Source organism: Carassius gibelio, chromosome B15 (genome assembly GCF_023724105.1).
Source record: "Carassius gibelio isolate Cgi1373 ecotype wild population from Czech Republic chromosome B15, carGib1.2-hapl.c, whole genome shotgun sequence".
Taxonomy (NCBI): Eukaryota; Metazoa; Chordata; class Actinopteri; order Cypriniformes; family Cyprinidae; genus Carassius; species Carassius gibelio.
In genome coordinates this window covers 2263122-2278337 of record NC_068410.1, presented here as the reverse complement: position 1 = coordinate 2278337, position 15216 = coordinate 2263122, and positions in this window count along the sequence as shown.

Below are 15216 nucleotides of genomic sequence, written 5' to 3'. Positions count from 1 at the left end.
GCCAATGACCTGAACCAAAAACAGCCAATATCTATCATTTTAAATGCATATACCTGCAAAAGTTAGTACATTTATTCATTCATTTATTTTAGTTTATTTGTTCATTCTTTTATGCCCAATATACAACAGGACATTTGATTTGGGCCTAAAAAAACAAACAAACAAATAAATATTTACTATACATACCTATTTTATTATAAAGCCAAGACCCTGCATAAAAAAAAAAATGCTATAACTATAATTTTTAAATGTGTTTATCTGCAAAAGTTTGTAATAATGCAGTTCATTTCTTTCCTTTTTTTTTTTTTTGCCATTTGGTTTGGCTATTGGTTTGGTTTGTACATACATATTTCTTCATATAGTCAATGAGCAAGACCAAAAAATGCAATAACTTAATAATATCACTTTAAATGCATACAAAAGCTTATTTATTGTAGCACACTAAATCTACCAAGACAGTACGCTAGGTACAGCACTAAAAGTATCAATTAAGGTAGTGCACTAGTTTATTGACAGGCTCAAACCTGAACTAAATGCCACAAACCTCCAATTTGCATATGTTAATAAGTGACACACTGGTTTTACAGAATGACCCTGGTAAAGGCTTCCTGACTCTCATTATTGGTTTCTCCTCCGGCGCACCATCAATCTCCATCGTCCAGCTGTAGTGCTGCACTTATTTCCCACGGCACACATCCCTCAATATCCAATAGCTGCCACTGTGGCACTGGAGGATGGAGCTGTTCTCACATGCTCTGCGGCAGACGGACCTCTGCGGTAAAACGGGAAAGTGTGGAGTTTGCTGCGTGAATGACAGGAGAGCTGCGGGGAATCTGTTCTGATCTGGGATCAGTGTAGCGTATTCCTCTGTGATTAATGCTGGAGGACTGCTGTCAAAGGTAAAGGTCACTCAGTCTGACCATAAAAGAAGATGACAGTCAACAGTTTATGCTAAATGCAAAACATTATCCTACTCTCTACAAAAATCTGTGAAATTTACAGTAAAATGTGCCACAACTTTACAGTAAAAATATGGCCGCAACATTTAAATTTATAGTAAAAGAGTGTATATTTGATTCTTTATGCAATGTTAAAACAGCAACCTGCTCAAATACTAAAGTTTTGAACGTTTATAAAACACACAACAATTAAAAAAACACAGGCAGTGAGGGGAAAGACACACAAGCTCATCACAACTAGCTTTTCCACAAGCTGAGAAGGGAAATACTAATCTAGAGAAGATGCACATACACACAAAGACAACACACCAGCATGACACTAAAATAATGCAATACACATTCATTTAACAGCATAAGAAAAAAGAAATAAACATGATGAAAAACCATCCAATGTGAAGCGTCACACTGGGATTTAGTTTCACTGTAATTTGTTATTTTTCACTTCCAAAAACTTCCAAAATTTAACAGTGTTTATTGTAAAATTAAACTGAATGTTGTTAGATTTAATATCAGTTTTTATGTCAGGGAACTTAGCTAATTAACTGGTTTTTATCATAGCTATTTTACATTTTTACTGTTAAATTTACAACAGTTTTTATAGTATACAATAAGAAAAAAAAACTTAAATAGCCAACTCATATTTAATATTATATGTTTGTAGTATTCTAAATATAATTGTTATTATAAAAAAATATTATAATAATATATTTAATAATATAAAATCAGATTAAAAAAGACATTTAAGAGCTTCAAAAAGTCGATCAATATTCAGTTTTTATACATATTTTTTATTTAATTAAAGTAAAAGAAGTTTTCTTTTTTTTCTTTTTTTTCTTATTTATTTTATTTATTTATTTTTGCTCCCATTCTCACTCGAGTTGTGTAGAACTTTGCCTAGAATTTTGCAAATCAGTCCAGAATTGGATTCTGTAACAGACTGTTTTGTAAAACTGTGAAAAGTAATAAAATTCAGAGAAAACAGTTCTTCTCAAGGTTATGTGTCACTAAGTGCCTTATTTTACAACAGTAAGGTGGTTGTTAAACCTGGCACCTTGTGAACTTAATTTCCAGTTGTTCTGATGCAAACCGACTTGCAAAATTGCATGAAAGCAGTCGATCAGATCAGAAATTATGATTTGTTTTTGGTCATTTGCGTATGCGTTTCGCATCAGTTGGTCAGTGGTTTGATGATGAGATAAAACCAACATAAACTTTAGAGGAATTGGTGTTGACATGCATATATAACCATATACAAACTACAGTCCAAAAGTATTCAAACTGAGGCCGAGAGAGAGGCAAAGCGTGAGTGAGCAGTGTTGAAATCAATGGACTTATTAAAGTGTATTTTCTCATCTAAATGTGTGAGACTTTGGATACTTGAATCTCATTTCAATTCAATTTTCCATTCAAAGAGCAATTCCAGAAGCGCGCGACAGGTCATCGGCGTACCGAGGCGAAGGCTTTCAATCTCATGTGTGTCTCTTTCAAATATGAGTGCGGTATTTACTGATGTGGAAATGCATATGACCTGTCTGCAGACTTCATCAATACGACCTCCAGAAACATTCTCATTATTAATAACGCTTTTCAGTCAGACTCGAATCAGAATTAATCTCATCGGCCGATGACTTCATTGAAAGCTGATTGGATCAATCGACTTTGAAGAGAGAAATACTGAATGTGTCGGATTGAAACTCAAGATTCGTTTGAGACACTAAAACACAAATGAAACCAGATTTAATCATACAGATTATTCACAAAGTCGGCGGATGCTTTTTTAAATTGACATTTAATTTACTAACTACACATTAAGTTTACCTTTCATTGATCATCTACTTGAATAATACAGCTTCAGTGTATTAAAATCGTTAGCAAATTGCTTAGGGATCAGGAACAGGAAGTCATCCATGCAGTGAACCACATTATGCATAATTCAGACAAAGTGACCTTAACTGCCTTGTGGGAAACAGGAGTCGTTTCCAGCCCAAATGAATGTTCTTCTGTGATTATTCTTCACCACCCATTGGAGGGCAAGAGTCACTAATGAATATAATTCAGAGCGTTTTACCCTTGAACCAAATAAAGAAGCAAAATCAACTAAAAGGCCCCAGTTGTATTCGCATTATTACAAATTATTCACTACCATTCAAAAAGTTACTTTATGTTTCTGAAAGAAGTAACTAGTGCTAAAATTGAGACATATTTTTCTTATCTTGAAAAAGGGTTTTCTGTGTTAATCTGTGTTAAAATATAATTTATTTCTGTGATGCTCCGCTGTATTTTCAGCATCATTCCTCCAGTCTTCAGTGTCACATGATCTTCAGAAATCAGAATAATATGATGATTTACTGCTCAAGAAACATTTCTGATTATTATCAATGTGGAAAACAGTTGGAAACTGTGAAAAAGTCTTATTTATTGTAAACGTTTTGGTAGAGTATATAAAATTATTCAAAAGGGAAAATAATGTCAAAGTAAAACATCACTACTGTCATGACAATGACAATTTACACATCATTCATGGGTAGTTGGACCTTTTCTACATTTAAAGTTACTATTAGTTTTTGGAATTTTTAGTTAATGTTTAATTAATTAACAAATACCATTTTCATAACCTAAAAATATATTTTTTTAAACATTTGAAACAAAAACTGACATTAGACGTTCATCTAACATTTTTGAAATATGACTATTTGTTTTGCAATGTTCAGGAACATTCCAATAATGTTTGTAAAATAATAAAAAGTAATGTTCCCTTAATGTTTGTGGGAACGTTTTCAAACCATTTTCAGTTGGACAACCATCTGTTATTTTTTTAAATGTTACTTGTTTCAGAATGTTTAAAGAACATTTAAACGTAACAAAGAATTAATGTTTGCAAAATGATACAATGTAACATTATCTTACAACAAATACGGAACTTTATATATATATATATATATATATATACTATTTATTTATTTATTTTTATTGATGTTGTCATATCTTCATGGGAATGTTAGCATAAGATAGCATTCTTAAAACATATTTTTGTTAGCTGGGTTTGAACACACTACACTTTTGTCGTTTCTTTCATGTTCCGTTTATCTGTGTATTTGTTGTGTGATTTGAGCAGGAGTAAAAGAGTGTGAATGCACAATTACATAAACAAGATTAATTGCTAGTTACCGCTGGGTTAATATTGATTCACAAACAGTCCAAGTAATTAGACCAGAGCACTGTATTTCAGACAGCATGAGAGTTATGTGGATTCATCTTTCCACAGCCTTGTGGGACACAGATGGAGTGTTTGGAGAAGTGCAGCATTTCTAATTGGTAAAATATAGAGTGATGTGTGCTTAGCTCAATTACCTGAACAAATCTAACCCGAATGAGTCAAGAAGATGAGTTTGATCAGAGTACTGTAGTCAGTCACAAAGCAAACACAGATTTCCGCAAACCTCCGTGTCGTCCTGCGGGACTGTGATGGGGATTTAACCTGTACAGAGTCCAGAAAACCACCAGAGCTTATCCCACTAATACAGTCTGTCGGATTATGGAAATAGAAACCTTCATGTTTACACTCCAAGATGAGAAAGACACTCTAGAGAAGGAGCATGAGATGGAAAGAGACAGAGACAGCCAGACAGAGAGAGAGAGAGAGAGAGAGAGAGAGAGAGAGAGATCTCAACTGCTAGTATTTCACACTTACTGAAGAGACACAGGGCAGAAAACAGTGAAAATATATGGCAGAAAATAACAGATTGTCCAGACAGACAGTCTACCTCCAGCCCAAGTCACTTTCAAGGCAAGTTTGTTCTCTGTGGCCATTCTGGGAACGCAGTAAGACAGCTATTTGCAGTCGAGTCCAGCTCTTATTTATTTGAATGGGGGAAAACTGACATCTCTAAAGCTACACACAAAAAAAAAAAAAGAATGAAGAAATTGCTAGTAAATTTCACGATGCATTATTAAGAAATGGCAGGTAAAACACTGAATTGAAGGTGAAAGAAACACTTTCTTACAAATAATACTTGAACAAACTTTAGAAAGACATTATTTTTCAAAAAGTTGTTAATAAAACTGTACTTGTCCAGCTCAATTCAATATCATATTTACAAATAAGCAGTAATAACCTTGTGCTGCATCCTAAATGTTACATCGTATCCTCAAATAATGCTAAAAATTGGCTTAGTTTCATGCAAATGGGGTGACTTTGGTGAAAGCTTATTTCAACTGGAATTGGCTCTGTCCACATTAGGTCATCATTTTTAAAAGCCTCTGTTTTCCGTCCACACTGTTTTCATTTATCCACTTTGGGGAGTGTTTTCAAATAGCTCAGGTTTTATAAATTACTAAAAAGTTCTTCACACTAAGATAAATGGATCTTCACCAGTTAACAAAATATGTTCTGAGAATGCTTGGCTTTGTTCTCATGAAGTTATGAAAATGTTATTTCTGAATGTTCTCAGGATGTTAAAAACATCCATTTATCATTGTTTTTTCAAACAGGAGAATGTTACTTTTAAATGTTCTCTGAAACAAGGTGAATGTCTGACTAAAACAACTAAAAGCACTAAATTATGTATGAATTTTTTTTTCTCCAAATGTTTTGAGAACAAAAACAACAGATTGTCTAAATGATAACTTTGAACAGACACTGTCTTCAGTGAGCAGTGCAGACAGACTCAAAACAAAAAGTGTAATGTGAAAGTATAGCTGTCAGTAGTCCTCATGGTGATAGTTACAGTGGTGACGCAAACATACAGCGGTACAGAGCCAATAACACATTAGAAAGAGAGCTGCAGGGCGAGGAGAATCAAACACAGCCTACATCTGTCCCCAGAAATCAGTTTTATTATTTTTGTCCTTCAATTTACAGCTGAAACTAATGGATCAGTTAGGAGCACCTGACCTACTTCTATCAGGACAATGCTTCTCAAAGCAAAAACAGAGAGAGAGAGAGAGAGAGAGAGCAAGAGAGAGGAGAATAAAATGAGACAAAAAAAGATGACAATCAGACAGGAACTGCATTAGGTGGAGAAAATGTACATGGATAAAGACATCTGCAAATTATAATGTACTTTAGTTACAAAATGTTCCTGAAAGTACATAAGCGAAAGGACAGGATAAAACAGTGCCACTGAGTTTCTGAGATCAGTCTGGTTTCACCACACAGATAAAGTCTGTCTAATACTCTGTGTGATCACTACAGAAAGACAAAACGAGACTGCTTTGTTCCAATAGCTGCCTCGCAGTACACTACCAACATAGTCAGCCAGCTTGTAAAAGAGCTTCCTAACAGACAGGAACCAAATCACATAGCAACGCCCTAGAAACCACCTGAAACACCCTCAACCGCAGGGCAACGTGCTAAAAACACTCCGAAAACCTTAGCAACGCCCTAGAAACCACCCGAAACACCCTCAACCGCAGGGCAACATGCTAAAAACACTCGGAACACCTTAGCAACACCCTAGAAACCACCCGAATCACCCTCAACCGCAGGGCAACGTGCTAAAAACACTCCGAACACCTTAGCAACACCCTAGAAACCACCCGAAACACCCTCAACCGCAGGGCAACGTGCTAAAAACACTCCGAAAACCTTAGCAACGCCCTAGAAACCACCCGAAACACCCTCAACCGCAGGGCAACATGCTAAAAACACTCGGAACACCTTAGCAACACCCTAGAAACCACCCGAATCACCCTCAACCGCAGGGCAACGTGCTAAAAACACTCCGAACACCTTAGCAACGCCCTAGAAACCACCCGAAACACCCTCAACCGCAGGGCAACGTGCTAAAAACACTCCGAAAACCTTAGCAACGCCCTAGAAACCACCCGAATCACCCTCAACCGCAGGGCAACGTGTTAAAAACACTCGGAACACGTTAGCAACGCCCTAGAAACCACCCGAATCACCCTCAACCGCAGGGCAACGTGCTAAAAACACTCGGAACACGTTAGCAACGCCCTAGAAACCACCTGAAACACCCTCAACCGCAGGGCAACGTGCTAAAAACACTCCGAACACCTTAGCAACGCCCTAGAAACCACCCGAAACACCCTCAACCGCAGGGCAACGTGCTAAAAACACTCCGAAAACCTTAGCAACGCCCTAGAAACCACCTGAAACACCCTCAACCGCAGGGCAACGTGCTAAAAACACTCGGAACACCTTAGCAACGCCCTAGAAACCACCCGAAACACCCTCAACCGCAGGGCAACGTGCTAAAAACACTCCGAAAACCTTAGCAACGCCCTAGAAACCACCCGAAACACCCTCAACCGTAGGGCAACGTGCTAAAAACACTCCAAACACCTTAGCAACGCCCTAGAAACCACCCAAAACACCCTCAACCGCAGGGCAACGTGGTAAAAACACCCGGAACACCTTAGCAACGCCCTAGAAACCACCCGAAACACCCTCAATTGCAGGGCAACGTGCTAAAAACACTCCGAACACCTTAGCAACGCCTTTGAAACCACCCGAAACACCCTCAACCGCTCAACCGCAGGGCAACATGCTAAAAACACTCCGAACACCTTAGCAACGCCCTTGAAACCACCCGAAACACCCTCAACCGCAGGGCAACATGCTAAAAACACTCCGAACACCTTAGCAACGCCCTTGAAACCACCCGAAACACCCTCAACCGCAGGGCAACATGCTAAAAACACTCCGAACACCTTAGCAACACCCTAGAAACCACCCGAAACACCCTCAACCGCTCAACCGCAGGGCAACATGCTAAAAACACTCCGAACACCTTAGCAACGCCTTAGAAACCACCCGAAACACCCTCAACCGCAGGGCAACATGCTAAAAACACTCCGAACACCTTAGCAACACCCTAGAAACCACCCGAAACACCCTCAACCGCAGGGCAACGTGCTAAAAACACTCCAAACACCTTAGCAACGCCCTAGAAACCACCCGAAACACCCTCAACCGCAGGGCAACATGCTAAAAACACTCCAAACACCTTAGCAATGCCCTAGAAACCACCCGAAACACCCTCAACCGCAGGGCAACGTGCTAAAAACACTCGGTACACCTTAGCAACGCCCTAGAACCCAAAGGAAACACCCTCAACCGCAGGGCAACATGCTGAAAACACTCAGAACACCTTAGCAACGCCCTAGAAACCAAAGGAAACACCCTCAACTGCAGGGCAACGTGCTAAAAACACTCAGAAACTACATAGAAACACCAAAATAATTAAGAAATAAGTACATCAATGCAAGCTTTATTCTAAAACATAATGAGCTGTCTCACAGTTCACTAAAGACATAATCAGCTGCCATCTAAGACAGCATCCTAACAGACAGAAACCTAAATGTGGTTAAACGTTTAAACGGTGGAGTTCACACACATTCACACACAGAATGGTAATTTAGTATTGTGTATTCACTTCCATATTTAAACTTGCTTGTCATTCCTACAACCTTGCCTTGCATATGTGGACATTATACATGAACATATTACCATAACAGACAACAAAAAATCACAGCATTTGTGTCTTGTGTGTGTGTGCACAGAATAAATCTGTATTTCTGCTACAGTTCGTCCGCTTGTGTCCTTTAGGATGTGAGAGATCAATCTGACAGCGAACGTGAATCTGATGTTTAATTAAAGCTGCACAGCTTCAGGAACATGCTGACTTTGAGAAAACATATATTTCTGATCCTGATAAGCTTCTTTCGTATTTATCACGTCTCTATCAAAAACCTAAAATCCTAAATAAAAATCTGCACTTGTGTTTCAGAGGGGGAAATCCTGACTTGAGGAGATTCATCTGTGAAACAGCCAAGAATTCATAAACAGAAATGTTCTACCTCATTAAATAAATAAATAAACTTTCTCCTAGAGAGGGTGGGATGTGGACCAAGTTACATGTTCATTTGCGTAAAACAAAAAAAAAACTGCTAAATCTTAAAAATAAATAAATATATTTTTTACATTTATTTAATTATGAATTATTTTAAAATTATGAAAATTGTATGATTTAAACACACTCTGATATCATTCCAAACAGAATTACTAAAATTTTATTTAACCATTAAAGAAGGTACAACTAAATTTAAAGGGAAAAAACTGTATTTGGAAAATTCTTAATATTCTGCAAGTTGGGGAAAAAAATAAAATAAAAATTTGGAAAAAAAATGCAATGGATTTCATAAGACTCATTGCATTGAAAGGTGCATCAGCATGAATGTTTAGCTAAATATCTTCTTACATGGAAGAAAGATACACAGAATAGGAACAAAATGAAATGAAATTATTGTAATTTTTGATGAATTAGTCTTTGAAAATCCCCTCAGATCTCAGTCAATAGAAGATAACTGCATTAAAAAAAACTTGCTGGTATTCTGAATGCAAGAAGCAGAGCGGATTCAATCTGAAATGTCTTTACATAACCGAAACCAGTGAGCTCAGAAAAGTGATTTTCCACAGCATTACAAAACAGCCTAATTGAATCATTCAAAGCGGCATGAAGTGCAGGTGCCTGTGGGAGGATTGACGAGGTGAAGGTTGGTCGGTGGAAAAAAGCTTCTGCTTTCATCCCCAGCCGCAGTGAGTCTGAGGTCCAGACGCATGTGCTTTTAAACAGACCTGGTTCTGTGGCCCTGTTTCTTCTTATCGATCACATAAAACAGAATGTGTGCTCAGAAAGGCAGAGGAATCAGCACACACAGCTGTTTGAGACGTTTATTCTGATTAATGACCCCTTAAAATCCCACAGGCCAGTCCCATAAATCCCATGAAAGCCAATGATAATGAGGACTAGAGTTCGACCGAGTTAGAGAGAGAGAGAGAGAGAGAGAGAGAGAGGTCTCTGACTTATAAAATATTCATAAAATATGCAAACGCTGACGTCTGTTTCTTTAAATTGGTCATACGATGGGAAACAGGTGTTAGGATGCAGACGGGAGATTCAGGGTTAAACTATGATTGTTTGATTGGAATGTTTTCCCCAAACCCATCTGCGATCCTCACTGAATGACTCTGCTTTATTCTCTCTAACACTCTCAATCTGCTATGAATGAGAATCACATTAATCCAATCAGTGGGAGATTAATGCGCTTTCTGCCTCCTAAATCAAAACCGGATCACTGTAGTTCCTGAAACAATGCATAAATCATCCAACACTTCTTCAGTCAAGACTAGAATGCAAATTAGTTATTGCTTTAGTGACCGTATCAAACCTCTATCCAGATATATTAACGTTGACTAGCACCTCAATGGTAATGTGCTAAAAAAACTATTTAGAAACGCCTTAGAATCCACCCAAAACATCTTTATTGCAGCACATGTTACATACAGAAAGCTAAAGCAAGCACATAGTAACACCCAAACATTCTGTGTTTTTTTGCATGTTCAAAAACGTATCATATGTTCTCGATGAAATGAGTAGTTGAATGCAAATGATTTGTTTTAGCTGACGCACATTAAAGAGCTGCACAGAATTCAGGCTGGTGTCTTGACCTTTCTCGCTCCAGACCAGCAGTAGGCTAAATGTCAAGCCTCATTATTTTGAAGCTGTGGGCACTTTATGTTTATAAAGCACACAGACTACAAGAAAAAATGCAGAATCCGGGCAGAATCCAGAGATTGTAAAGCCCAGGAGGACATTATTACCGAACTAAATATCACAACCTCAGCCTGACCGAGCAGAAGAGTCCAGAAAGAAACATCTTCGGCTCTAAAGCTGCTGTGTCATGATCTGGACAGCAGATTGTGACCCAATTAACTACTGCATCACTAATGAGTCCGCTAGACAACTGAAGCTTCATTTCCTGATTTTAAGTGTAGTGCCAGTATCAAAATTGACCAGAGAATAAAACTAATAAAACACAGTTGCATGCAAAAATTGCATGCAAAAAAATAAAAATAATAATAATAATTATTCATGTTACATTACAGCGCTACTTATAAACACTGTTTGGGACGAGACAGTCATGCTACCAAAATAAACAGTTTAGTTAGTAGCATCAATAGTGTTAATTATTATACACTAATAGGCAATGATTGTAATAAAGCAGATAAAAAATAATTTAAAATGTAATAATAAATAAAAGTAAAAAATAAATATACAAATTAAAAATGTATATAATATTAATTAATTAATTAAAATACATTAATTTTCGGTGTTTGCCCCGTTTTCCATAATTAATAAAAAAATCCGAAATGTTTAAATATTTATCCTTAAAACAAGATATTGTACATATTCACAAAAGATAAGTAAATAAATTTAAATAAATATTATTTCAATATTACACATTTAAATATTCATTCAGCGATGATGACTATTAGGGTTTATATTATGTAATAAATAAAAAATAAGATTAAAACAAAAAATATAATTAATAAATATAATTTAAATATTACAAACTATGTTTTAAATATTCACCCAAAAACAATTTATTTTAAATATTTAGTGGAAATATGCATACATACTACTACTATTAGGGTTTGTTATGCAATACAATAAGTAAATAAATAAAAAGTTAATAAATAAACATATATTCATCCTTAAAATATGATCCTGTACATATTCAGAAAAATAAAATATTAAATGCTAGTAAAAAGACTATTAGGGTTTGTTTTACATTTATCAGACATGTGACTTACAAAAGGAACAAAGCAATTATTTAAAGGAGTGACTATTTAAAACTAGCTCTTAATTACTCTAAATTATTGTTCATCAGTTGCATAATTAGTGTTAGTTATTATTTATCATGGACACACACACAGTATCGGCTTGTATGCTGATATTAGGCAAGTTATTGATGATGTTTGCACTGAAATATCTGTGCTCGATGCAATAAAGCTCTTTCGGTCTTAAATAACAGATGCCTCAAATCAGCTGGGATTTGCTTTGGAGAAATGAGAACTCCCTCTTTGCTCTTTCTGAAGGCTTTTTCATCAAATTCATCAAAATACAGCCAATGGCGGCACAGATCCACAGATATTTGGTTGCACACGAGGAAGCAGATCCATCTGAATGCAAAGTAAGTTGAACTCAAACTGACTGTAATTTCACATTCCCAGTGTCAAATCTCAGCGCTGGACTATTTTTCTCTTCTTCAGAAAGATTTCTTGTTGTATCATAGCCGACATATTGATATTACTGCAATAAGGGCACGTTTCCCTGGCATCAGAGCTGGCTTCAAAAGGGTTTTGTATTGCGTGTCATTTCTGTGAACTTATTGAATAAATCGCATCCGGCGAGGTGTCCCCAAGTCTTTCACAAGCTCACAGATGACAATAGGCTCAGAGCACCATATCCTCGGAAAATGGGATTTCCAACATTGAAAAAAAAATAAAATAAAAATAAATGAATAACAAATTAAATAAAAAGCAGAAAAATTAATAAAAAGCTATATAAAATATAATTAAATAAGTAAATAAATAAAATATATAAATAAAGAAAATGGAATTGATAAAACATAGATTTAATTTAAATTGTATGAAATAATTATTAAATAAATTAAACAAAAACCTTTTAAACATCCATCCATCAGAAAATGCATAAAATATTAGGACTATTAGAGTTTATTATCTACTTAAATAATAAATAAATACACAAAAGTTTATATATGGCTCCTTAAAACGAGATTTAGTACTGTACATAATCTGAAAATAAAGGCATTAAATATTAGGAATACTAGAATCTAGTATCTACTTAACGTAATAAAATTAATTGGGAGATAATTAAAAAATAATAACAGTGAACATCGTCATCATCATAATCATCATCTATTTTATAAACTAAATACATCTCTAACAAACAAAATATAAATCATTATTATATAATGTAGAAAATAAATGTAATAAAAACATGAAAATAGGTAAACACCCTAAATGTTTCAAGATCCATCCTTCAAATAATTCCTATAATCACAAACTCTTCCTACAATCACAAACGCTTCCTATAATCACAAGCTCTTCCTATAATCACAAGCTCTTCCTATAATCACAAGCTCTTCCTATAATCACAAACTCTTCCTACAATCACAAACGCTTCCTATAATCCCAAACGCTTCCTATAATCACAAACGCTTTCTATAATCACAAACGCTTCCTATAATCCCAAACGCTTCCTATAATCCCAAACGCTTCCTATAATCCCAAACGCTTCCTATAATCACAAACGCTTTCTATAATCACAAACGCTTCCTATAATCACAAACGCTTTCTATAAATCACAAACGCTTCCTATAATCACAAACGCTTCCTATAATCACAAACGCTTTCTATAATCACAAACGCTTTCTATAATCATAATCACAAACACTTTCTATAATCACAAACTCTTCCTATAATCACAAACGCTTTCTATAAATCACAAACGCTTCCTATAATCACAAACGCTTTCTATAATCACAAACGCTTCCTATAATCACAAACACTTCTTACAATCACAAACTCTTCCTATAATCACAAACGCTTCCTATAATCACAAACTCTTCCTATAATCACAAACTCTTCCTATAATCACAAACGCTTGCTATAATCACAAACGCTTCCTATAATCACAAACGCTTGCTATAATCACAAACTCTTCCTATAATCACAAACGCTTCCTATAATCACAAACTCTTCCTATAATCACAAACGCTTGCTATAATCACAAACTCTTCCTATAATCACAAACGCTTCCTATAATCACAAACTCTTCCTATAATCACAAACACTTTCTATAATCACAAACGCTTCCTATAATCACAAACGCTTTCTATAATCACAAACGCTTCCTATAATCACAAACGCTTTCTATAATCACAAACGCTTTCTATAAATCACAAACGCTTCCTATAATCACAAACGCTTCCTATAATCACAAACGCTTTCTATAATCACAAACGCTTCCTATAATCACAAACTCTTCCTATAATCACAAACGCTTGCTATAATCACAAACTCTTCCTATAATCACAAACGCTTCCTATAATCACAAACTCTTCCTATAATCACAAACGCTTTCTATAATCACAAACGCTTCCTATAATCACAAACGCTTTCTATAATCACAAACGCTTCCTATAATCACAAACGCTTTCTATAATCACAAACGCTTTCTATAAATCACAAACGCTTCCTATAATCACAAACGCTTCCTATAATCACAAACGCTTTCTATAATCACAAACGCTTTCTATAATCACAAACGCTTCCTATAATCACAAACGCTTCCTATAATCACAAACGCTTCCTATAATCACAAACGCTTTCTATAATCACAAACGCTTCCTATAATCACAAACTCTTCCTATAATCACAAACGCTTCCTATAATCACAAACTCTTCCTATAATCACAAACGCTTTCTATAATCACAAACGCTTCCTATAATCACAAACGCTTTCTATAATCACAAACGCTTCCTATAATCACAAACGCTTTCTATAATCACAAACGCTTCCTATAATCACAAACGCTTCCTATAATCACAAACGCTTTCTATAATCACAAACGCTTTCTATAAATCACAAACGCTTCCTATAATCACAAACGCTTCCTATAATCACAAACGCTTCCTATAATCACAAACGCTTTCTATAAATCACAAACGCTTCCTATAATCACAAACGCTTCCTATAATCACAAACGCTTCCTATAATCACAAACGCTTTCTATAATCACAAACGCTTTCTATAATCATAATCACAAACGCTTTCTATAATCACAAACTCTTCCTATAATCACAAACGCTTTCTATAAATCACAAACGCTTCCTATAATCACAAACGCTTTCTATAATCACAAACGCTTCCTATAATCACAAACACTTCTTACAATCACAAACTCTTCCTATAATCACAAACGCTTCCTATAATCACAAACTCTTCCTATAATCACAAACTCTTCCTATAATCACAAACGCTTGCTATAATCACAAACGCTTGCTATAATCACAAACTCTTCCTATAATCACAAACGCTTGCTATAATCACAAACTCTTCCTATAATCACAAACGCTTCCTATAATCCCAAACGCTTCCTATAATCCCAAACGCTTCCTATAATCACAAACGCTTTCTATAATCACAAACGCTTTCTATAATCACAAACTCTTCCTATAATCACAAACGCTTCCTATAATCCCAAACGCTTCCAATAATCACAAACTCTTCCTATAATCACAAATGCTTTCTATAATCACAAGCTCTTCCTATAATCACAAACACTATCTATAATCACAAACTCTTCCTATAATCACAAGCTCTTCCTATAATCACAAGCTCTTCCTATAATCACAAGCTCT